This window comes from Melospiza melodia, unplaced genomic scaffold, assembly GCF_035770615.1.
Source record: "Melospiza melodia melodia isolate bMelMel2 unplaced genomic scaffold, bMelMel2.pri scaffold_47, whole genome shotgun sequence".
Classification (NCBI taxonomy): domain Eukaryota; kingdom Metazoa; phylum Chordata; class Aves; order Passeriformes; family Passerellidae; genus Melospiza; species Melospiza melodia.
In genome coordinates, this window is record NW_026948793.1 from 4,609,602 (window position 1) to 4,635,031 (window position 25,430).

Consider the following 25,430-nt stretch of genomic DNA (forward strand, 5'->3'; position numbering starts at 1 on the left):
AGTTTTTTTGTTGTTGTTGACCCCCAGGGAGGGCTTGGAGTTCTCCTCCCCTGCTATTTCTAAATTCATCAAATTCCCTTTTCAGGGGGCACTGGTTACTCCAGTGCCCTAGGTTGTTACAAAGCAGGCATGGTTTTGTGGGCTCAACCATTGCTGGTCTCCGCTGCTGCCCAGGGTACTGCTGTGCTGAGGGGAAAGGCGCAGGGCTGGCAACGGCGACACGCTGAGGTGGTCTTGGCAGCAGCCTTGGTCTGGTGTCTTCAGCCACACTCATCAGAGGCACTTTCCTGTTACACACTAGAAGCATATCTTTTAACATTGGAGAAGGTTGAAAAGGAAGGCTCAGGATTGCTGCTTGACACTGTTCATTTGCATTTGTAAATGCCATTTCTTCTAAAATTGCTTCCCTAGCATTCTCTTTTTTAACTTGTATTTCAATAGCTCTAGTTAACCTTTCTACAAATTTCAAAAAAGGCTCTGATGGTAGCTGTTTAATTTTACTATAGGGCTCAAAAGGCCCCTCAGGTTGTAGGGAAAAGAATGCTTTTTCAGCTGCTTCTTTTACTTTCTCGAGAGTTTCTGCAGGAATTGCAGTAGCTTGGATCGAGGGAGAAGACCATTGGCCCTCACCACAGAGGTGCTCAATGGTGATAGGGTTACCACTGTTGTCTTTGGCTGTGTTTGGATCAGCATGCAAGCCTGGGAGAGCATCTTTTAGCATTTGTTTCCATGCTATTTCCCATAATTTAAATTCCATGGAGGTCATGAGACAGGAAAAAAGCTGTTTTAAATCATGTGGAATCACTACAGTCCTACTCAATTCAGAATTTAAAAGGCCACGGAAATATGGACTGTGTGGACCATGTTCTTTATGAGATTTACAGATCTCTTTAATCAATTGTCGTCCAAAAGAACTCCAATTAGCAGTTGGAGCTGCTCCCCCCTGAGCTGCAGGCTGAAAGGTAACAGGAGCCAGTGACAACATGGGACTATGCATTGAATCTGCTGTTCCCTGCTCTGTATCCCTTGAAACAGAAGCATTGGGAACACAGATACAGGTTTGGGGAATGGCAGTGGGTGTGTCCCCAATGTGGGAACCCGGGGGGGGGGCGGGGATGCAACGGGGACAGGGGGCGGGGACAGGGGGCCGGCAAGGGGCGGGGATACCGTGGGAACAGGGGGCGGGGACACATGGTGACATCACGTCAGCAGACGCCCCCTGGGAGGAGTAGAGGGGTGGAGCTGAGGGTATTGCAGGAAAGGGAGGGGGAGGGGGGAAGGTGTCACGAGGAACAGGAGGAGAGGGGGATGGGGCTGGAGTTTTGGGATGCTTAAGGGGATTTTGGGAAGAAGAAGACCAGGTTTGGGAAGATGCCACGTGGCATCCACCATCTTGTGGACCCCCTAGGGGCTGGGGGCCATTTTGGGTAACACTACTCTCTGCAAAGCTAACACGTGCTGTGGGTTTCTGAGGATGGGACACAGGGGATTGGGAAAGGTTCCACGCAGCCTGGCCAGGGCCTTGTGGACAGGGCAACTCAGGAATTTCAACAGACTTTGGGCGTCGACTTCCCAATGAGTTTGATCTGTTTAAAATACTAAGTTTTGGGGAAAGAGGTTTAGGGGTTTTAGAACTAGGAGAGGGAGAAACAGGGAGAGCAGAGGTACATGGCTTTACATTTGGCTTTTTCTCCATTTCCTTTTGTTTGAGCAATGCTGTTCGAATTTGTAAACTCCAAAACACAAATTTAGCTGAGGGAGAATTGCCAGATTGTCCTAAGGATATCAATTCATTTCCAACTTTATCCCAGAATTGAATATTGTGGATTTCTTCAGGGGAGATTTGTGGGAAGTGGAGGAAAAGCCATCTTATAAACTGTTTCAATTTTCCTTTAGAGAACTTAACATTACCACTGTCCAAAATGCTTACAATATTATAATACACTCCTTTTTGTACAATGCTGAGTTTCAAACCCATGTTAGATGTAAAAAGCAAAGTACTAAATCCTGCCTGACCAAAAACAAAGCCAAAATCAGCTACCGATTTCAAAAAAAAAAAAAAAAAAACACAGATAGGAAAGCGATAACGAGCCGACAAAAGCTTCACAATGCAGCTGTATATACTGCTTTTAAAATTCCCGGGCAGCAGCAGCAGGGCACGCCCTGCCTAGCTGTGGCAGAAACAAAGCCTCCCCCGCCGTGGAATACAGCCCCCGCGGAGCAGAGAGAGCAGCCACGCCACGTGGCAAGCCGAAACCGGGGCCCCCTGCGCCGCGTGTGCAGAGAACCCCCCTTCCTCCACAGAAAGAGAGAAAGAGAGTCCCCCGCGGCAAGAGAGCCGAGAGCCCCCCCTCCCCCGCACAGAGAGAGAGAGAGAGAGATCTCCCGACCACGTGGAGAGAGCCGAGCCTGCAGAGCCAAGAGGAAGAGAGAGAGAGCTCCCGCGCGAATTCCGAAAGACAGCAAAACACGCGGCAGAAAGCTAATAGCTAGAAATCAATGAATTCCCGTCTGTGGGGCTGCGCAGCCAAAAATGCAAATGCAAAAAGGAACAGAACTCACGGCAGAGTCTGTTTTTGAGCTCCTGCCCTACCGAGAGCAGAGATACTCACCCGAAATGGAAGCTGTAGCTGGCTGGGTACAGGCAGGTCTCTTCACCGGAACAGGACCTTTCTGTGGGCGAGAGAGGCTACCCTGTCCTCCCTCTGGAAAATCTGCTCACCAGAAAGGAGCTGGGCTTTCCAGAGGCACCGAACAGTCCACGAAACTTCTGGGAATATTCCCAAAGTCTCTAGCTGAGGGCGATGTAACCAAAGCCCCTTTCAGTTGGATGCACGGCTGCTAGAAGCTTTTCTGAGGTGCTGCAAGTCTGTCTCAGGCTGCAGAGTAGCTTAGCCCGCCTCAGGGACACCAAATATTGGAAAAAGGCTCCCAATATTACCAGTTAGATTGTGCCTGGGCCAGTCTGACCCTCGCTGCCGGGCCAAAGGCAGCAAATGCAGTGTATCACCCCAGAGATACCTTGGCTTGCTGGTGGTTGCAGCTGGGTACTGAACAAGTCCAGGCTTGTTAGGAACCCCGTTTACCTCAGGAGGAATAGCTTCAGGCGATGGTGAAGAGAAAAAGGAGAGGATTCTGCTGGAGGGTTTAATGTCCAGAGGTTTATTCCATGGTTACAGAGGTCTGAACGTGAGCAACTGCTCCAACAGAACCCAGACCACATGGTCTCATTCACCTCAGGGACAGGGGGAGGGGAGGTACAGGTGAGCCACCAACCAGGTGAGGAGGGGCAGGGTCTCAGGGGAAGATGACACCCAGAAAGGCCAATGACCTCTGGGCATAGGGGCATCCTTTGAACTTGACCAACCACATGACGCCTTGCTGGAATGTTAAGCCTGATTGACAGGACTCACTCAGCATGGGGGCAAGGGGGAAGGGAGAGAGGTATAGGCACACTTGGGGAAATGACCTGGAAGGCCAAAATGGGACATTACAGCACACCACAACACATTTGTACAAGTGAAATATCAATATACTAAATAACAATATATGTATTTATAGAATAAGAAGGCATTAATATATATGTCTTTATATATATATTTATATATATTTGTTTGTATCTATCTGTCTATATGTATATCAATATGTGTATCTATATTTAAAATAATAATAATGTCAAATAGTGTTGACAATACTAATTTTGTAGCTTTGGCTGCTCAGGGATGTAACACTAAATACCCTACAGAACAGAATTGGCCAGGACCCTCATGTCAGTGGTCAACTTTTGAGATTGTATACAATGTAAAAGGGAGAAAGGGAGGAAATTGGCTTGGATTGGATTATTGGATTATTCAACCCCATGACAGGGTAGCACAATTATTGATATTGCAACTTTAAGAGCAATTGATAAAAAAAGGAGATCCACCTCCAGTCACCACCTTTGTTCGAGAAAAAGGTTTTGCATCCAGCAGCTCTAATAATGGAGCCAGAATGTGGGTCTGGAGGCCAAATGGCCCTCCCGAGGCAGCTGAAGGAGCAGCTCCTAGGAAAGACAACTCTGAGTCCTGAAACCTGGGCAGGAACAATGGGAATGTGTCCATGCAGCCAAGGATTCTGTGTGAGAACAAGTAGATCTGCCAGGAGATTGTTTTACACATCCTGCCACACCAGATCTCCCTGTTTGCCCCAAGGGCCCTTTTGGAACATGCTCTGATCCACGGGGCTCCATGTGAAGGCTGCTGTGACACTGAGGGACTTGCACAGGAATTCCATCCAGGAGCCTGGGTGCCCCTCAGGGACTGGGACCCGGCCCCTTCCAGCCAGAGGGGAAAGGGCCCCCCAGGCTTTGTTAGCCACAGACAGCATGGGAAAGCTGAACAGCAAAGGGCCTGGGGGCATTATTCTGGAATTAAAAAGGTGCCAGCTCCATGCACAACAGAATTCTTGTTCCTAACTCGAATGAGATTGAAAAAAAAGAATGAAGAACAGTGTCACTAAAGTACTGCTGATGTCTATAAGGTGTTCGTTTATAATCAGCCAGAATCTTTGTCTGCCACAAACACCTCTAGTCTTTCACCAAGGAATTGGTCATCAAAATGTAATGATGGGTTATGATGGATTGCTGAGCTTCTTTTGTAATTCTTTGCTAATGATGATGTGCTTTGCTGAGCTTATCCTTTTGTAAATCTCTGCAGCTGTGCATGATATAAATGACACAATTCCTTCAGTTGGTGTCTGTGTCTTTGGTCGTGACCCTGCCCACTGGTGAAACAGGGCCCCCTCTTGCCTAAGTGTTACCTGGCAAGGCAAAAGCCCTCCCTCCAAAATTCCCTCCTTCCTCCCTGTTCCCCCCCTTCACACCCTGAGCATGATGTCCTCTGGTCTGTGGTACCCCAGGGTCAGTTGGGGTTCCCTGTCCTGGCTGTGTCCCCTGCCCAGCTCCCCCGCAGCCCCAGCCCCTCCCCAGCGTGGCTGGATGAGGGGCAGGAGAGGCCTTGGCTGTGCTGCAGCTCAGCAAGAACAAAACCATCTCTGCGTGCTCAGCCCTGTGCTCAGCACCCGGCCCAGCAGTGTCTCAGTGCCAGGGGCTGTGCCCTCAGTCCCTGCCAGGGGTTTCCATGGCAACTGCCAGGCCAGGTGACCCAGGTGTCCCCCCAGTGCCGGTTGCCATGGAAACAGTGCCCAGCCCCGCCCCTTTCTGTCTGGCTGACCTGGCCTTTGGCCCTGGCAGTGCCGGTGGCTGCTGGTTCCTGGTGCCTGAGCGGCCAGTGCGGCACAGGGCAGGTGGCCATGGCACAGCCCCCAGCAAGGGATCCCCTCTGGCTCTGGGCACTGACACCAGCCCTGAGCAAGGGCCCAGGGCAGCTTTCCATGGCCACCAACCACCACAATGGGGCCGGGCATTGGTTGCCATGGCACCAAACTAAGGACTGGGTCCCCGTGGCCATTGCCATGGCACCTGGTGGCACCAATTCCAGGTACAATTGTCACTGGAATTGTACCTGGAACAGCCCTGGCACCTCTTTGTCCCAGGGTTGCCATGGCAGCTGAGGACAGCAACAGCTCTGCAGGCAAGTGGCCATGGAACCGGGCTTCAGAAATGGCTCCTTGGGCTGGTTTCCAAGGAAACCTGAACTGATGGGGGTTGCCATGGGACCCAAACCCAGCAGTGGGGTCATTGCAGTGTCCATGGCAACAGTCCCTTGCAATGGCACCACTGCATGTTGGGATGATGATCCACCCTCACAGCTGGCCCAGGGCAGGTCTGGAGTGCTCCTGGTGGCAGCTTGGGCTTGCCACACACTTGAGGAGGATGTCTGTTTGCAATGGGGAAACTCAGGAGTTTTAGATTGCTTCAAAAATCAAAGAAGGCAAATCCCTCTTTGGCTGTGTGCAGCCACTTCTCCAAGCAAAGCAGGTTCCAGGTGAGTGAGGAGAGACACAATGGGCATGGGGAAAGTGGAGCAAGGTTGTCCACACTGGCTCAGAGCTCAAGGCACCACTTCTCTGAGCAGGCCAGACCTCCTTAGGAGAGTCCCTGCATCAATATCAGTCACTGAATGCTGCAATCACCTCTTGTGTATTAGGAACAGCAATAAAAGACACCCTTTAAAATAGGACTACATATTTCCTTCATGGGCCCACCCCTGGGGTGGGAATGCCAGTTGCTTGTCCAATCAGAGCCAGGGTAGGCACCAGCTGCTAGTGTGTGATTGATTGATTAACATCTGGGCTAATCAGAGCTGGGTTAGCACAGCCCCTGCTGTGTGATTGACAGCTCTGCCAGACCAGGGCTGGGGGCGGGGCTCTGTCCCACCACAAACCTGACCCGGCCCTGGCCCCACACGGGCATTCCGAGCATCCCAAGGTGTCTTGGGACATTGTTCTCATGCAGTCTCTGACAGCGACCACGGTGACAGTACGGAACCTCATGGAACCAAGGGTCAGTTGTGACAATGCATGTCCAAGGACACCACAGTGACACTATGGAATCTCATGGAACCAAGGGGCCATGGTGACACTGTGGTGCCTCATGGAATCAAGGAGACCATTGTGAAACTTGGGGGCCCCAAGGAACCAAGGGTCCATGGTGACCTTGTGCAGCCCATAGTGTCACAGAGTAGCCCCTGTGACACAGCGAGGGCGCATGGAGCCGAGGGGCCATGGTGACACATCAGAGGTTTGTGGAACCAGGAAACCATGTCGAGGGCTGCTTCTCATCAGCCCCTGAAGCACTGGGGCTCTTGGCTTTCCTTCCTGTGGGAGAGAACTGTCCTTCTCCTCCAGGGGAGCATGGCCAAAATTTAAATTCCTCCTCCAAATTTCCATATATGCACAGATTGTTCTCAGATGAAATCTCCCAGAAGAGACAGGTCCACCTGCCTTGGCCACCCAGGGGCCACCTCTCATCTGCCTTTGAAACCCTGGGACCATGTGCTTTTCTTGCTTAGGGGAAAATAACATCCATCTCGACCAGGTGCTCATGGCCAAAATTGAGAATCTGCCTCCAGAATTCCCAATATCCAAGGATAGCTCCCAGACAAAAGCTGCCAGGACTGACAAGTCTGGCTGGCCTTGGCTTCCTGAGGGCTGGCACTCTTCTGCCTCTGAAACACTGGGGCTCTGTGCTTTCCTTCCTAATGAAAAGAACTCTTCTTTCTGTCCAGGCACCCACGACCAAAACTGATGTTCCACCTCCAAAATGCCCTATGTCCAAGGAGAGTCCCTAAACAAAAGGTGCCAGGACAGACAGGTGTGGTGGCCTTGTTGGCCTAAGGGTGGCCACCTCTCATCTTCTTCAAAAACACTTACACTTGGCATTTTTCTTTCCTATTGGCAAAAACCATCCATCCTGACCCGGCGCCCATAGCCAAACCTGGAATTCTACCTCCAAAACTCTGTACATTCAAGGATTGCTCCCAAATGAAAGCCAGACAGGTCTAGCTGCCCTTGCCGCTTGGGAGCTGTCCCTCACCTGCCTCAAAACACTGTGGCTTGATGCTTTCCTTCCTATGGAAAAGAACCATCCTTCTTCTCAAGGAGTCCAAGGTCAAAAGTGAGATTTCTCCTCTGATATCCAAGGACCCTCCATGACAAAAGCTGCCATGACAATCAGGCCTGGCTGGCTTGGGAGCCAGGACAGGAGCCACCTGTCTCCTCTTCTGGCTTTGAAACACTTGGGCTCCATGCTTTCCTTCCTATGAAAAAGAACTGTCATTCTTATCTACAAAGAAATGGCCAAAATTGGGATTCCACCTCCCAAATTCCCTATATCCAAGGGTTGCTTTCATACAAAAGCAACTAGAACAGAGAGGTCTGGCTGACTCAGGCCTCTGATGGCCACCTTTCGTTTGCCCCTCAAATATCAGTGTTCCTTGCTTTCCTTCCTATGTAAAAGAACCATCCTTCTCCTCCAGGTGTCCATGTCTGAAATTGGGATTCCACCTCCAAAATTTCCTATACCAAGGGTCGCTCCTAGGTAAATCTGTCAGTACCATCAAGTCCGGCTGGCCTTGGCCTCTGGTGGCTGCCCCTGAAACACTGGGGTTGGGTTCCTTCCTTCCCATGGAGATCACTGGGACACTGTTGGGACCTCATGGAACCAAGGGGATCCTTGTGGTACCACTGGAGCCCATGGAGCCAAGGGGATCATTGTGGCACCACTGGAGCCCATGGAACCAAGGGCATCATTGTGGCACCACTGGAGCCCATGGAACCAAGGGGCCATTGTAACACAGCGGGGCTTCATGGAACCCAGAGACCATTATGACTCTGTGGGGCCTGATGGAACCATGGAGACCATTGTGACCCTTCAGGGCCTCATGTCACCAAGGGGGCATTATGACATCTCAGGTCCTCATGGAAGCAAGGGACCATTGGGACACTGTGGGGCCCCATGGAACCGAGGAAACAGGGAGCAGATCTGGCTGCAAGCACTGAGCCCAGCCGGGGTCACGGAACCATCTGCAGGCCCAAGGTGAGATATGAACTCTTTCAGTGCTTCCATCCTCCCTGGAGTGAGAGAAAAGGACAAAGTGCAGGCACATAGAGGAGCAACATGAAGACACCGAGGTCAGTGAAGAGGAAGTTGAGTCCCAGATGGGAGGGATGAGGAGATGTCCTGATCTTGGGGCTGAAATCCTCTTGTAAAGCTATGGAGAAGGATGTAACTAATACATCAGACTCTTTTTTTCCCTGTATTGCATTGAAAAGTATGGGGACATGACTTGTTCAGCAAAGGCCTGCATGCTGAAGTAGCAAATGTCAAAGTAGCTGTGATCCCATGAGAAGTTTGAACATGGAAAAAGGGAAGTGTGATGAGATCCTGTGCCTTCACAGGGAGAAGAAAAAGATATCCTCAGAGATGAAGATGATTTCAGAAATAGATGAGGAGAATCTTTGCTCTTACACAGCTCATCTTTTAACTAATACCCCATAAGTTGACATGGCCCATAAACACAACTGTAAAAGAGCTTTGAACAACTGGGAGGGATGTCCCAATTGCAGATTTTTCTGGGCAGTTGCTATTCATGGAAATTGAGAGTGACAAGAGAAGTGTCTCTTCTGGAAAAGTCTCCATAGCATGAGAGACAGACTCCTCTCCCTAAGAGAACTCAAGAAAGACTATTCTAGTTGGGGTAAACTGACTGAAAATTCTAGGTTTGTCTCTTTATATTGTCAGTAAGAAAGAAAAGGTTGTAGGGAGAGGAGAAGTTTTCTGAAAGTTGTGTTCTTATTACTCTTTCTTTTAGTTGCTCTTAATGAACTTTTCCTTATACCCTCTTAAAGTTTTGAGCCTGCTTTGCCGTTCTCCTAATCTTATCACACAGGAGGAAATGAGTAAGTATATTCTAGTGAGTGCACTGGTAATCAGCCAACACCTAAGCCACCACAATAATTGCTGCATTCTCCAAGAAATCTCAAATTGGTGAACCAAAATCACTACAGAAATATTTCTGATGAACTGCACTAGAGCAGAGGGAAATCAAGGCAGAGCCATAGTTTATCAGGACTTGTTTGATCCTAATGAGCCCCGTGGTGAATTTGGAGCTGAGCCCTGGAACCTCAGGGTCTGAGAGGAGATTGCAGAAACATTTCTAGGAGTCAAAGTCAGAAGAAAACCCCAAAGTGTCTCAAATCATGGATGCAACCCACTAAGGTCCATCCCCTAGACAGGCTCCTCATGGACTCCTTGGAGGAGAGATCTGGAGGCCAGGATGGCACAATAACTTCTCAGAGATTCAGTGTGGAAAGGAAAATCCAGAGTACCTTAAAAATCTTGAGTATTTTAAAGTATTAATGAGCCCCACTACATGTCAGTGCAAAGCTCTCAAGGGACTCGTTAAAGCACATAATTAGGGCCATGATTGCAGAAACCTCTCACAGAGTCTGTATCAAAAGGGAAACACCAAGTACCTTAAAATAACTGAAGTACCTTAAAGCATAAATGAGCCCACTGAATGTTGTTACTGACAAAGCCTCTCCAGGGACTCATTACAGCAAATAATTGGAGGCCATGATTGCACAAATCTCTCAGAGACTCAAAGGCAAAAGCCAAACCCAAAGTCCTTTGAAAAACCTGCAGTCCCTACAGGGAGAATTAAGGAGCCCTCAAGAGCATTACTGAGCGAGGCTCCCCAGGGACTCCTTCCAGCAGATCCTTGAAGCCCCTGGGATGTGGGCTAGGGGGGGATGCTGAGGGCAGGACAAGGGGCTGACAGTGCCCAGCCTGGCTGAGGCTGTGCCAGGAGGCCCCAGGGCCTCAGGACAAGGTGTCTCCTCACAGCCCTTGCTGGCACAGACCCTGCTGTGCCCCAGGGCACCAAGTCTTGGCTTCTCTTTGTCCCCAACTGTCATCACTGCCTCCAGTTCTCTGCTCCGCCTGGGGCCTGGGGACACTTTCTCAGTTGTGTCCCTCAGTGGGACCCATTAAAAGTCCAAGAAAGTTTGGAGTTGGATTCTGACTTGGAGTTCTGGAGAGGTTTCTTCAGCTTCCTCTCAGGGAATGATGTTCAGGGCCTGAGCACAAAGCCCCAGAGGCTCATTCAAGTCCTTGTGCTATGTCTGTGCTGCTGAGCTGGGCTGGGCTCGTGGCACAGAGGCAGCTCCTGGAAACCAAGAAGAGCTTCAAAAGCACATTTCTCTTGATGAGCAGCTCTTCTGCCAGCCAGCAGGGCTGGGGCACTGCCTGCAGCCACCCCGGGCACAGCACAGAGGCACAGAGAGCTTCAATCAGTCAGGGCTGGGAAGGTGCTGAGAAGTGCCTGGGGCAGAATCACTGCCAGCCCTTGGCACAGGAACCTCTGGCTGCAGGACAATGCAGCTGCAGCTCCTGGAGCCACATCCTGAAGCTGGAACATCCCACTGCCTACAGACTCTGTGAGTACAACTCTGGGTATTTTTGGTGCAGGGGAGGTGAAATGCTCATCAAACTCTGATATGCTGAGGGGTTCTAATCAGTCATAGAATAATTCCAAGTCAAGGATTTTAACAAAAATGAGAAAATTTCCTAAGACTTTGAAATCAGTTTCCTGCTTTTGGAGAATGGCGGGTAGCGGGAATAAATATTAAAGGTAGGTTATGAATTATTAATTATGAATTTTGACAAGTGTCTGAGACATCTGAACTGTTACTTTTGATGATTATAGGGTCACAGGAGATCCCTAATGTGCTTTCAGTCACTCTGCCCATGGACAGCACCAGCGTCACCTTTGCTAGAGCCAACAGACTCAGTCTGAGCTGTCTTTTCTCCAAGCTGCAAACAGAACCTGCCTCCAGCCAGTGCCCTGCAAACAGGCAGGGTTCTGTCAGGCCAAGGAGAGTGCACAGAGATTTGGGGTCTGTGAGTGTTGGCATGGAGAGATCAGGCACAGGGAAACACCTGCAGGAGGAAAATCTCCAGGAAGTAGAGAGAAGATCAGGCAAGGAGAGAAAGCAAAACCCAGCAATGCTGTGGCAGGGAGAGTTTAGAGATGTGCACAGGACCCCCTCCAGTGCAGCCCCTCCCTCTGAACAAGCCCCCTCCCTCCTGTGCCCCAGCCAAGCCTCTGCTCTCAGGGCCGGGGCTCCAAGGCGTGCAGCCCCTCCTGTGCAGGCAGAGCTGCACCAGAGCCGTGGGGCAGCTCTGCAGCCCCGGGCCCAGTTCCCTCTGCAGAGCACAGGGCTGGGAGCAGCTGCCCGGCCCTGGGGGCTCTGGCAGGAGGCACAGCTGGCTCAGGGTGACGCTGTCCCCAGTGCCCGGCTCTGGGCAATGCTGTCAGTGCAGCCAGGGAATGAGCTGCATCTCCCTTCATCCAATGTCAGCATAAGGACACTTGGAAGTGTCTCTGAGATTTCAGTCCAAGCTGGGAGCTCCAATCCAGGGTGCAAACCTGTCCTAGAGCATCTCTGAGTTATAAGATTGATGGGGAAAGGCAGAGGTGTTGTGACACAGAAAATGCTGCTGGGTTGGAGAAATGAGTAATATGAGGTTTTGGCTTCAAATGTGGAGCTGGGCTGTGGTGGATCCATTTGCTCTCACCGGGACCTGGTGACATTATAGGGGAATCATTGGAATGTGACCCCCCCTCCACCTGAGAAAGGTTAAAGCCCAGAGAATCTCTGAACAGGTCAGAATGAGAGACCATCTACCCTCACTTTCCATTCATCACTTTACCTCACAGAATGCACTCTGTTTCCCTGGGGGGAGCAGAAATTCTAAGACTTTCTGATATCCAAGAATAGCAGCAGAGAAAAGGAGAAGCTTTTGAAAAGAACCCCAGATCTCCAAAAAAAAAAAAAAAGAGTGTGTGTGTCTATTCCAGAGGAGGGTATATGGAAAATGGCTTTTATTTTGGTGACAGGTATCTCCTCTAAATCTTTGCTGTCCTTTCTTCATGAGCAGGTCCCCATGGCCAGCGGCAGCAAATGTCCAACAGCAGCTCCATCAGGCGCTTCCTCCTGCTAGCACTGGCAGACACACGGCAGCTGCAGCTCCTGCACTTCTGCCTCTTGCTGGGCATCTCCCTGGCTGCCCTCCTGGGCAACGGCCTCATCATCAGCGCTGTAGCCTGTGACCAACACCTGCACACACCCATGTTCTTCTTCCTGCTCAACCTGGCCCTCAGCGACCTGGGCTCCATCTGCACCACTGTCCCCAAAGCCATGCACAATTCCCTCTGGGACACCAGGGACATCTCCTACACTGGATGTGCAGCCCAAGTCTTTATGATTTTTTTTTTCTTGCAACAGAGATTTGCCTCCTGACCATCATGTGCTACGACCGCTATGTGTCCATCTGCAAACCCCTGCACTACGGGACCCTCCTGGGCAGCAGAGCTTGTGCCCACATGGCAGCAGCTGCCTGGGCCAGTGGCTTTCTCAATGCTCTGCTGCACACAGCCAATACATTTTCCCTGCCCCTGTGCCATGGCAATGCCCTGGGCCAGTTCTTCTGTGAAATCCCACAGATCCTCAAACTCTCCTGTTCCAAATCCTACCTTAGGGAATTTGGGCTGCTTGCTGTCAGTGTCTGTTTATCATTTGGTTGTTTTGTGTTCGTTGTTTTCTCCTATGTGCAGATCTTCAGAGCTGTTCTGAGGATCCCCTCTGAGCAGGGACGGCACAAAGCCTTTTCCACCTGCCTCCCTCACCTGGCCGTGGTCTCTCTTTTCTATAGCACTGGTACATTTGCCTACCTGAAGCCCCCCTCCATCTCCACCCCATCCCTGGATCTGGCCCTGTCAGTTCTGTACTCGGTGGTGCCTCCAGCCCTGAACCCCCTCATCTACAGCCTGAGGAACCGGGAGCTCAAGGCTGCCGTGTGGAGACTGAGGACTGGATGGTTTCAGGAACATAAAACTGCTGCCCAGTATTTGCAAATCACGTGTAATTAAAATAACCTTTAATACTTCTTGTTAGTTTCATTTTGGAGGTTCTTTGTCCTTGTTTAAACTTTTAAATATTTTCTACAAAGTGATGTCATTGTTTGCGCCAATTTGGTGTTGCCAGTGCTGCTGCCATGGCCCTGCCCCGCTGCCCTGGTGGCCCTGGTGTTGCTGCAGGGCCTGAGTGCTCTCGGGGCCGGGCACGGCCCTGGGGGTGGCAGTGCTTGGGCTGCAGCAGGGACAGGCCATGGGCACTGCTGGGGCAGCGCTGACACCTCAGCCCAGGCCCTGGGGGCTCCAGGGTCCTTGCCCAGGTTGTCTCAAGAACACACCCAGGCCAATGCTCAGCACAGAAAACCCCCGTGAGCAGCCCCAGGCTGGCCTTGGGCAGGCTGGGGGCAAACAGCATGGCTGGGGCTCTGCAGGGGCCCTGGGACAAACGGGAAGGAGCAGCAGAGCAGGGGCTGATCCATCCCCAGTGCGCTGGACAGCCCAGGGCAGCGTCCCAGAGCGTCCTGATGGAGCTGCCAACAACATCCCTCCTCTGCAGCCCTGGCCTCTCCTCCAGCTCACACAGGTGCCCCATCCTTGCAGGCACAGACACGGCAGCACGGGATCAGGAGCCCCTGTTTGCATTGAACACAGCAGGGGGAGCACCCCCATGCTGTTGGTGTGGGGACATGAACCTGAGGGAGCACAAATGCCATCAGCCCCTGGGGCCAGCAAGGGCTGGGGGACACCAGGGAAACCACTCAGCTTTGTCGTGGCCTCTGCAGTCAGCCAGAAAGTTTGTTCCCATCAGCTGGGAGTTTCCTGTCCCACTGCAGACGCTGTTGCTCAGAGCCAGGGCTGCCTGGCAGCCACTCCCAAAATGCCCTGAGCATTTCCTCTGCTTCACCTTGGCTTTCTTTACTCTTCCAGATACAAATTTCTTCTAATTCCCCACCCCAGGGGACCCAGAACTAGACACAGCACTCGAGGTGCTGCCCAACCAGTGCCCAGCACAGGGGAAGAATCCCTGCCCTGCTCCTGCTGGCCACACCATTCCTGATCCAGGCCAGGGGCCACTGGCCTTCTTGGCCACCTGGGCACTCTGCTGGCTCCTGTTCAGCCTGCTGTCCATCAGTCCCTGCAGGTCCCTTTCTGCCTGGCTGCTCTCCAGCCCCTCTGTCCCCAGCCTGTAGCACTGCAGGGGTTGTTGTGGCCAAAGTGCAGGACCCAGCACTTGGACTTGTTAAACCTCACCTTGTTGGATTTGGGCCCTGGATCCAGCCTGTCCAGGGCCCTGTGCAGAGCCCTCCTACCTCCATCCTCCAGCAGATCCAAACTCACACCCAGTTTGGTGTCATCTGCAGATTTGCTGATGTTGGACACAATCCCCTCATCCAGACCATTCCATGCAGACATTGGAATCCACGCTGGCTGGCTCTGATCCCTCGGCCATCCTGTGGGTGCCCTGTGATGGCACTCAGGGTGATCTGTTCCATAACCTTGCTGGGCACCCAGGGCAGGCTGACTTGTCTGGAGTTCCCCAGCTCCTCCTTCCAGCCCTTCCTGGGGATGGGCTCACACTGGCACCTCCAGTCCTCTGGGACCTCCCTGCTGAGCCAGCACTGATGGTAAATGATGGAGAGTAGCTTGGGGAGCTCATTCACAGCTCCCTCATCCCCCTGGGATGGATTCCATCCAATCCCACACACCTGTGAGCATCTGAGTGGCTCAGCAGGTCACCAACTGCTTCCTCCTGGATTCCAGGGGCTGTTCTCCTCCCTGTGCTCATCTACCAGCTCAGCAGAGCAGTTGTCCTGAGGACAGCCTGCCCTAATATCTAAAATTGAGAGAAACAAGATGTTAAGTGGTGTTTTGCTATTAATTTAATTGTGGAAACATTGTCTATTTTTTTTTTCTCAGAAATGGTCAGGTTAAACTCTAATTGAGCTTTCACCTCTTGACTTTTTTTCTGCAGGACTTCACAACATCCTTAAACATTTCCTAAGCTGCTTGACCTTCTGTCCAAAGTTGATGCACTTCTTGTTACCCTTGAGTTCCCACAAAATCTCCATGGCCAGCCAGGCCAGTCATTTTCTGCACTAGCTCATTCTTTGCCACACTGGGACAGGCTGCTCCTTCCCCTTAAGATTACTTCCTTGAAATATGTCCATCTTTCCTAGACCCCTTTGTTTTTAAGGGATGTTTTCCTTCAAAAAATCATGACCTGATTTGGTACTCCCAAAATCAAAATCCATAACAGGTCAAAGTCTGCCCTTCCTAATTCCAGTGTAGAAGTTTTGTTGCTGCCCCTCCTTCTTTCCCAGAACATTGAAAACTTGTCATGGTCACTGACAAGAACATTTCATGGTCACTGTGCCCCAGGCAACCTCTGAGCCCAACATCTGCAACCAGCCCTTCTCTGTTTGTGAACAGTAGCAGACAGAACTTTCCTTGGCAGTGGGAGTGTTACCAAAAATTCAGTAAAATAGAAAACTCCTTAACACCAATGCAGCATTAAAAAGCAGCATTATTTATTCAGGGGAATGCACGGGGGACAGCTCCTCCCAAAGCCATGCAGGCTGAGTAAAGGAAAGTTTCTGTTTATATTCTGTATATTGCACACATATTCATTGATTGTCCCAGACTAAACATAAATATGATAATGGTTTCCCCAAAATTATTCACATATTTCCCCTCCCCTTCACCCATGTGTTGTTCTGTCTTGGGGTCTCCCTGGTGGTGCTTGGTGGTCGTGGACCCCAATGTTCCCGTGGGCCTGGCTGAGCTGGCAGGACACTGAGGCTGCTGAACTTCCAGTTCCCCTTCTCACCCAATGGGCATTGTGTGGTTTCCACAGGCCTGGGGTTTTGGAGAACAAGGTCCGGGTGTCAGCTCACCTGGTGGAGACAATTTATCATCTCATAACATGAGGTCACAGAGTGGGCTATGACATCACAGAGCGGGTTATGTGAGGTGTTTGAGCAGCTATGACATCATATACTGCCCGTGTGACATCACAGAGCCATCTGTGACATCAGAGGGCAGAGGTCTGACATCACAGAGCAGACTGTGACATCACAGAGTTGGCTGTGACCAGCTGTGACCAACCATCAGAGATCAGCTGTGTGACATTGGAGAATGGGCTGTGACATCACAGATTTGGCTGTGACATCAGAGACCAGCTGTGTGACATCCCAGCAGGGCTGTGTCAGGTCACTGGGTTGGTCACTCTGCCCCAGCTCCCCCTCACAGTTTCTCCCAACAAGTCCAATGCTGTTCATGCTCAGCAGGGTCCCCCGGGATCCCCCCGGCCCACCTGGAGCCACAGCCTCCACCAAAGGATGTTCCACAGGATCCACCCCAGAGCTTGACAGGGGACAAGGGGCAAGGGTTGTGCGACCAGGACATCAAGGACGGGGATTATCCAGGTCACTGTGGCCTAGTTTTGGCTCCCCAGGACAGGAAAGATGTCTGGCAGCTGGAGCAGGGTCTGGGAAGGGCCTCCAAGGTGGGGCTGGAGCCCTTGGGCTGTGAGCAGAGGCTGAGGGAGCTGGGCTTGTCCAGCCTGGAGCAGGGAAGGCTGAGGGGCTCCTCATGCCAGCCTGGCAGTGTCAGCGAGGAGGGGATGGAGAAAACAGAGCCAGGCTCTTCACAGGGGGCTGGGGAGAGACAAAAGCCAATGGGTGACAGAGGAAAGAGGGGAGATCAGCCAGGGCATGAGGAGATGAAATGAGTCAGGCTGCTTTCAGCTTTTCCTCAATACCAAGAGCAGCCTGACCTCCCATCTCCATCCACCACTGAGAACTTTGCAAATCAGGAATAGTTTGAGCTGTTTTTCCTGCACTCCAGGATGAGCATCCTGATAGAACTTTTTTTGAACAAGAACTTAATTGTGTTTATATATGTCACAGAACCACATTTGTCTAAAATTACTTTTTAGTATGGAAATCACTTATGGATGGTGGACTCATCAGGTACTGCTGAGACACTATGCATAGCTCAGGGAAGAGCGTGATTGTTAGTAAATTCTGTCCTGTTCCACTGTGGTCTGTTGGCCATGAAGAGAAACTTTCTGTGCCTCTGAGTCTCACCAGTTCCTGATCCCTCAAAACACAAAAACCTGATGAGTTGTGGCTCCCTCTCCAGTGGTGGTACTTGGACATCCCTCCACATGCAGAATAAAGCTCCCTTGTCCCAGAAAGTCCCTGGCAATGCAGGGATGAAGGAAACAGGACAGGCTGTGGGGATCAGGGGCAGGGCAGAGCCAGGGAGAAGAACGACTTTTGCATTTGATGGAGCTGTGACTTGCCTTGGCTTTGTTGGCTGACAACAAATGAACAGCCCTCTGTGTGTCAGGCAGCTCCTTCTCCAAGGAAAGCAGGTGGGAGCTGGAGCCAAGGAGCTGAAAGCTGCAGGTGCAGCCTGGGCTGGAGGGAGCTCAGATTTCCACGAGGCTGCTCTGAGTGCCAGGGCTTAAATGGGGGAAATGGTGGGGTGGGGGTAGGGACAGAGTCTGATTGATTGTCAGCCATGAATGGTGTTGATTTAATATTTATTCAAACTGCATGAGGAGATACTTGGATTCAGTGTCAATTGGAGATTGCACATATCAATGAATTAACAGGAAAAAACTCTAAACCAGATCTAAAAAATATTTTCTCACTGTCTTTTTAAATATTATGAGTTCACTTGGAATATACTACTGAGATCTACTTAACTACAAATTTTTTGGAAACTGAAATCAAATTATTCCCAGAGGCTTTGGTTGTTAAGGTGTTCTGAATGTGAATGAGCCCTGGGACACTGAATTCCTGCACTCAAGAGCTGAAGGCTGAACAAGCCTCTGGAGCAGGAAAATTCAGCAGCAGCCTCCAAGTTTCCGAGGATGTCAGCAGCCCCCCCTGAGGCCATCCCTGCCCAGAGACCTTGGGGGAATGGGCAGACAAGGAGAGCGTCCCTGGGGCTGGGGCAGCACAACTCAGAGGCACCAGGGGCTCCAGCTGGGAAATTGAGTGTGGAATGTGGCTGGGAAAGCCCTGCCTGGGCTGGGCCAAGCAGGACACACAAGCCCTGACTCCCTCCAGAAAGCTCACTCAAAGAGACATTTTAGAGGAATTACAATTGTTTGTCTCCTCTGAGTTCAACTCACTGGAGAAATACCAGCAAGAGATTCTCAGGGGCTCAAAACAGAAAAACAGCCTTTACTGTGAACTTCAGACAATGAGAGAAAATTTGGCAAATGGTTTATTCTGACATTGTAGTGGTTTTGGTTTGGTTAATTTAACTTTTTTCTAATCTTGAGATTTCTTAATTAATGTATTGATGAGTGTAATGGGTTTTAGTGTCAGTTTGTTATTTATGTATTAATTTTGTTGTGAGATAGGATTAGGAGAAAGGTAAAGTAGGCCTAGCATTTTAAAAGGCTATCAAGAATTTTTTATTAAATATAAATTCAAAAAGAAAAAAGTAGTAAAAATTAAAATAAATTTTTTTGAACACTGTTTTTTCTTTATAAAGTTTTCTTTTTACTGCCAATGTAAAGTAAACTTAAAATTTCTAGGTATTTACTATTTCTAGAATAATCTTTTTTAAATTTACTTTGGGAGAGAAGTTTTTCTTGTAAATGTTATGGAGATTTTTTTACAAGAAAAAACAAATTTTTTTTTTTTTGATTCTTAATTCTGACATGGATAACATTTGTCTGAGGAACTCTGTTATTGTGAAGTTTTTCTTGCTACAAGCCTTTTTACAGCTTATAGATGGGCCATGTTGACTTATGGGGTATTTTTTTAAAGATGAGTTCTTTAAGTGTAAAAGTTTTTATTTTTTACTTTTAAATTATTTTTATCTCTGCAAATAGAGATCTCTTGGGGATACTGGACTACTTTTATTTTTTTTTCCCCTGTTTAAATGTACTATGAAAATACTGCTATTTTAACATTTGTTTAATTTTAGCATGCAGGTTTCTGTTTGATAATAATTTTAATGGTTTTTTGTACTATTAAAAAAAGTTGTTTTTCTTTATAGTTATAAAAGGATTTTAGTTTTATGATTAAGGTATTTTTCCTTCTTTTTTATTTGGGATTTAATTTCTTCATTACTGACTTGGATGGTTTTTTATTGTTTTTTTAATATGCATGTATTTTGTTGTTTTTTTTTTTCTTTTACTTGAAAGAGGATTGAAGCATTGAAAGGACTAACACCTGACCTGCCGGTAACTTGTGGTGGAAGTTGTGGTTAGGTTGTGTTAGGATTGGTTTTATGGTTGGTTTTTGGTTTTTTTATGTTTAAGATTTTAGTTGTAAGGTTATTTTATATGGGTTGTAGGTTGTAGGGGGTTTTTGTTTTAGTTGTGTTGGGGGGAAGGGACTTGGTAAGATTTCAATAGCTGTGTCTTGCTTTGTTCTGGTTGGGGTTTTGTAGCCTCTTGTTTTCCTGTTTGGTGGTTGTTGGGGTTTGGTTTGGTTAGAATGGGGCCAATGTGGAGAGTATCTTAGTGGTTTAACAGATTGTCACTTTCACGAAAAAGTTTTACTTTTGAAAATTCTTCTCATCTCAAATCACAACAGACATTAAGTCAACATAAAACACTTCTCAAAGCATTGACTTGAGCCATTCAATTTCACAAATTCTAAGCCTCTTCCATTTCATATTAATCAAAATTTGCAGGAGCACAGAAACAGAAGAAGACACAGAAAGAGAGCAAGGCAAAAAGATGCAGAGAAGCACACACACAGTTACCAACTCCTGGATTCCAGCACTGTTCAGATGGAAATTCCAAGAGCAGGTAGGGTCAAGATGTGTCCTTGCCTTGTGGTCAGTCTTCAATACCGCTTGGTCTTCCTGGGCCCTTCCCTCAGGTGGGCCTTGGGCTCATTTGGTCCCTCAGGAGCTGGGCTGGGGCTGCAGAGGTGGCTGTGGAGCATTGCCTGTGCTGTGCTAGGGACTGGCAGCCACTGCTGGGCTGGGATAGAGGCTCAGGGGGGATTGGGTTTCCAGGGCAGGGCAAGGCTGGACCTGCCCCTTCCTCCCTCACACATGAAATGTTTTGAGCCAAAAATCTCCTCCAGTCTGACACAACAGGCAATGTTGGAGGTGAAACCCCAGTTCTGGCCATGGGCGCCTGAAAGAGAATGGCAGTTCTTTTCCATAGGAAGGAAAGCACAGAGCCCCAGTGTTTGGAAGGCTGGTGAGAGCCTCACTGGGCACAGGCCAGCCCGACTTGTCAGGAATGGTAGATTTTGTCTGGGAGCAGTCTTTGGATTTAGGGAATTTTGGAGGTGAAAACACAATCTCGGCCATGGACACCTGGAGAAGCAGGACAGTCCTTTCCCATAGGAAGGAAAGCACAGAGATTTCCCCAATGTTTTGGGGACAGATGGGAAGTGACCCTTGTGAAACCACTGCAGCCAGATTTGTACTGACAATATTTCTATGGGAACAATCCCTGGATATAAGGACATTCGGAGGAGAAATCCCAAATCTGACCATGGGTTCCTGGAGGAGAAGGAGAGTTCTTTTCCAAAGGAAGGAAAGCATGGAGTCCCCGTGCTTCAGCAGCAGATGAGAAGAGATCCTCAACATGCCAGGGTCAGCTGGACCAGTCAGGTGGCCCATGGGAGGCTAAACCAACTAGACCTGTTCTTTGTTCCTTTGGTTTTATGGGGCCCCACACTGTCACAATGATGCCTTGGATCTATGAGGCCCCACAGTGCCATAATGCTGACCTGTTTCTATGGGGTCCAGCAGTGTCACAATGGTCCCTTGATTACAAGAAGACCTGCAGTGCCACAATAGACCCTTGGTTCAATGGAGTCCCACAGTGTTGCATTGGCCTCTAGGTTCCAGAAGGCCCTAGAGTGTCACAATGGTCCTACTGATTCCATCAGCCCTTGCAGTGTCACAATGGTCTCCGTGGTTCCCCAGGTCCCACAATGTCATGTGATTCTTCTTTCCATGAGCCTTGCAATGTCACAATGGACCTTTGGACCCTGGGGGATTGCAGTGTCACAATGGTCTCTTTGGTTCCACTGTGTCACAATGGACCATTGATGACAGGAGGCCACTCTCTGTCACCCTGGAGCTTTGGTTCCATGCAGGCCTGCAGTGTCACAATGAACCCTTGGTTCAATGGAGTTCCACAATGTCACCTTGGCCTCGAGGTTCCGTGAAGCCCTGCTGTGTCACAATGCTTTGCTTATTCCATGGGGCCTCATAGTGTCACAATGATCTCCATGATTTCATGAGTCCTCTCAGTGTCACAATGGCCCCTTGGTTCCATGAGGCTGTCAAGTGTCTAAGTGAAGTTAAATGCTGCTAAGAGTTGTTTTTTTGCTAAGTTTTAAGTTTAATATAAGTTATAAGCTAAGTTAAATATTGTTAAGTGTTAGTCCTCTTTTAAATTGCTAAGTCATAGGTTATAATTTAAGTTAAATGCTGTTTAGCAGCATTTAACTTCACTTAGACCTTGTGACTTAACCTTACCTACACGCCTGACTGATTCAGCTATCCAAGGCACTCCCACCCCTCAGAGAGCAGCATTTCTGCCACATTTCCCCAGCACAGGCACTCCTGTGTGCACATAGACACAAAGAGTCAGTGCAAGGCACCTGGGAGAAATTCCCCTGAGGGAAGGGAATGCTCACTGTGGATCCTTTGGCATCTCCCCAACGGGTGAAGGGCTGAGCCTGGAGGAGTGGGGGGATCAGCCCAGGCTCTGTCGTTGTTCAGGATCCCCGAGTGCAGCAAACGGGAGAGTTCCCGGCTGGGAGTGGCCCCACTCAGAGGGAGTCGCTGGCCCAGGAGTGTCATTACAGGACACAAAAGAACACAAGCTCACATCGTTGTTCTCAAGGTGAAGAAAAAAGGGGAAGTTTATTTTCTGATTCCAACATTTACAGTTTTCCAAAAGTGACAGTGGATTGGAGGGTGACAGTGACACCTCTCCAATGACACTGGACAAACCAACCGTCCATCAACTGTCTCCTCCTCCATAAAGGAATGCAAAACAATGAGTTATTTATAGAAAGTGTGTGAGAAAGTTCACTACAACAATGTCAACATCAGAAGGCTTAGAAAATCTTAAAAAACCAGGGCAACATCTCACTGTTTTCCTTTAAAAAAAAAAAAAGAAAATGAACAATATGATAAAGAAAACATGAACACTGTTCAGTGTCCACTTGGTGAGGAATCATCAGAGTGATCACTCTCATCATCTGCATCCGAATCATCACTCAATGATTCCCCCGCTTGATGCCTTCCAGGATGGTCACGGTTTCCATCTTGCTCATCAGCTGGATTCTGTCTCTGCGGTTGCAGGTCAGGGTGAACACACTTCAAAGGTACCCAGCATACCCCAGTGTGTGTGGATACACAAGCATACCCGCGCCTGGAAGCGATAAGGTCATAAGGACCTTCCCCCTGTTTGGTGACTAAATTCTGCACCTGTACCTTCACTCAAGGCTGATGTGCCTCGTCCGCAGCCTGCAATTAGAGATGGTGATTCAAAATGACAGGGTTATTTGAGTTCTGCGGCACAGTGAGATGACTGATTGTGCACAAAGCTTTTGCCAGCCGACTGTGCGTGGTTTCACCCTGCATTCCCCGTTTTTGTTTTTGAAGAACCTGCTCCAGAGTACCATGCTTGACCAGTTGGAGAATGAGGGATACCAAACTTGTGCGAGACACCCCACAACTGCAGGAACTGCTGCAACTTTTGCGATGTGTAAGCAGGACCATTGTCAGTTTTCACAGCAGAAGGTATGCCCAGAACGACGTCCTGCCTCCAGTGGGCAAGGATGTCACGTGCCTTCTCCCCAGTGTGAGCCAAAGCCCACATCGCAGAGGAGAATGTGTCCACTTTGACATGCACATACTTAAGCCGGCCAAACTCGGCAACCTGGGGGACATCGGTCTGCCAAAGCTCCAAGGCCCTAAGGCCTCTGGAATTTACCCCAGCCGGCAAAGGTGGAGCAAGTGCATGGCAGTCATCACATGACTCAACAATGTCACGAGCCTCAGTTGGCGTCAGCTGAAACTGCTTCTGCAGGGTATGTGCGTTTTGGTGGAAAAACCCATGCAATGCCTTGGTCTGCGCGAGTGTATCAGGCTGAGGCGCTACCCACGCTGGGTTAGCCAACTTGTCAGCCCTCACGTTACCTTCCACTATAAAGCCCGGCAAATTGGTGTGACTCCTCACATGCAGAACATGGAATGGATGACCCCGGGCCTGAATGGCACACCACAAGGTCTTCAGTAAATGAAACAAGGCAGGATTACTGACCTCCTTCAAAACGGAATGACCCAAACTCTGTGCGGTATTGGCCACATAGGCGGAATCCATGACCAGATTGAAAGGTTCTTGGGAAAATCAACCAATTGGGCTGACCCATCCTCATGAGCTTCCAGAACCTGCCACTCTGATTGGTCTCTCCAAGTAACAATGGCGTTTCCTGTTCTCCCTGAACCATCAGTGAAGACGGCGGGTCCTTGCACAGGTTCCTGGGTATTTTTTGGGCCTCAAAGAGATTTGTGTGAATTTCACTATATGCAGTAGCCTATGACTGGGCAGATGACAAATGATCTGCCCTGAAAAATTTTCCAGAGCGCTCTGCAGGGACACACTGTTTGCAAAGCTCCAGTCAAAATCCTCCTGTTGCACCGGCAGTATGGTCTTTGCAGGATCCGCACCCATCAATTGCAAACACCGTTGCCGGCATTTGATTATCCAGCGAGCAATCAGCTCAAACAATGTAGTTGCTGTCTTCTGCGGCTGATGGGGCAGGAAAACTGATTCCAACATGTGCGAGGAATGGGACCATTTGTCACTCCATTGGCCAATAATGCTCGTGGGATGCGAATCTGGAGTGGTGATGAACAACAGTGACATCAACGGAGGGATCAATGCGATAAACTTGGCAAGCCGAAACAGCTTGCTGAACCACCTCCAACGCCATAAGCGCCGCAGGGGGCAGTGTGAGAGACGACTTTAGATCAGAGTCTCTTTTCAACATATCATACAGAGGAGACAGCTGTGCATCAGTTAGCTCCAAGTACAGACATGACCAAGTGATGACACCTACCAATTTCTGAGCATCATTCAGTGTCTTCACAGAATGCACAAATTGCACCTCCTGGTGACAGATCATCCCTTCCAGAATTTTGACCCCCAAGTACTTCCAAGGTGGTTGTTATTGAACATTTTCGGGAGCCACCTGCAGTCCATGAGCATGGAAAGCATCGAGCAACCGAGGCTGAATCCTCAGCAGCTCATCCTGGGTGGGCATAGCCACCAGAATGTTGTCCATATAATGATACAGACGTGCATCAGGAAACTGCTTGCCAACTCCAGACAAGGCAGGAGAATTCTGCATGCCTCGGGCAAAGTCCTCCATTGATATCTCTGTGCGGGCTCAGCCTCGATAATCGCTGGCACTGAGAAGGCAAACTTTGGTCTGTGATCGGGATGCAAAGGAATCGTAAAGAAACAGTCCTTCAGATCCACAGTGAGGACCGACCAGCCTGGTAGGTGATGGCATGCCCACCTGCAATGTTCTCATGCTTTCCATCACGGCATTACCCTTTTGGACGTCTTGCAACAACCTCCACTTACCAGATTTCTTTTTGATGCAGAAGATAGGAGTGTTCCAGAGACTGGTAGAAGGCTCCAGATGACCCTGTTTGGGAATCCACAAAATTAGAGGATTTTGGGAAAGCTTCAAGATGCAGGCCTCAGACACAGCAGAACTGTGAGCAGAGCTATGCAGCAGCCATGAGATAGGTCAGCAGAAAAATTATTTAAACTGTAGAAAAGCAAGGGCAAATAGAACAATGGTCTGTGTATTAACAGACTGTTGTCTAGAACAGCTCTGTAAGCTACAGAAAGTTTATCTAGCAAGATATTAGGAAGATTAAAGCTTAATAATGGAGCTCTGTGCATTGTGTTTTAAGGCTTACAAGCAGGTATAGTATTCAAAATAAGAAAGCATTGTTTTAACCAAAGGTACGTGTACTTATGCTGATTGGCTAGAACTACTGTCAATGTGCTTTTGCTTTGTGTGATTGGTCAAGAAACTT

At 49.3% G+C, this 25,430-nt stretch overlaps 1 pseudogene; it reads left to right on the forward strand.

Annotated features, from left to right (window-relative positions):
- Positions 1-12,573: 12,573 nt before the first annotated feature.
- On the forward strand, positions 12,574-13,274 carry LOC134434774 (olfactory receptor 14C36-like; annotated as a pseudogene).
- Positions 13,275-25,430: the final 12,156 nt, after the last annotated feature.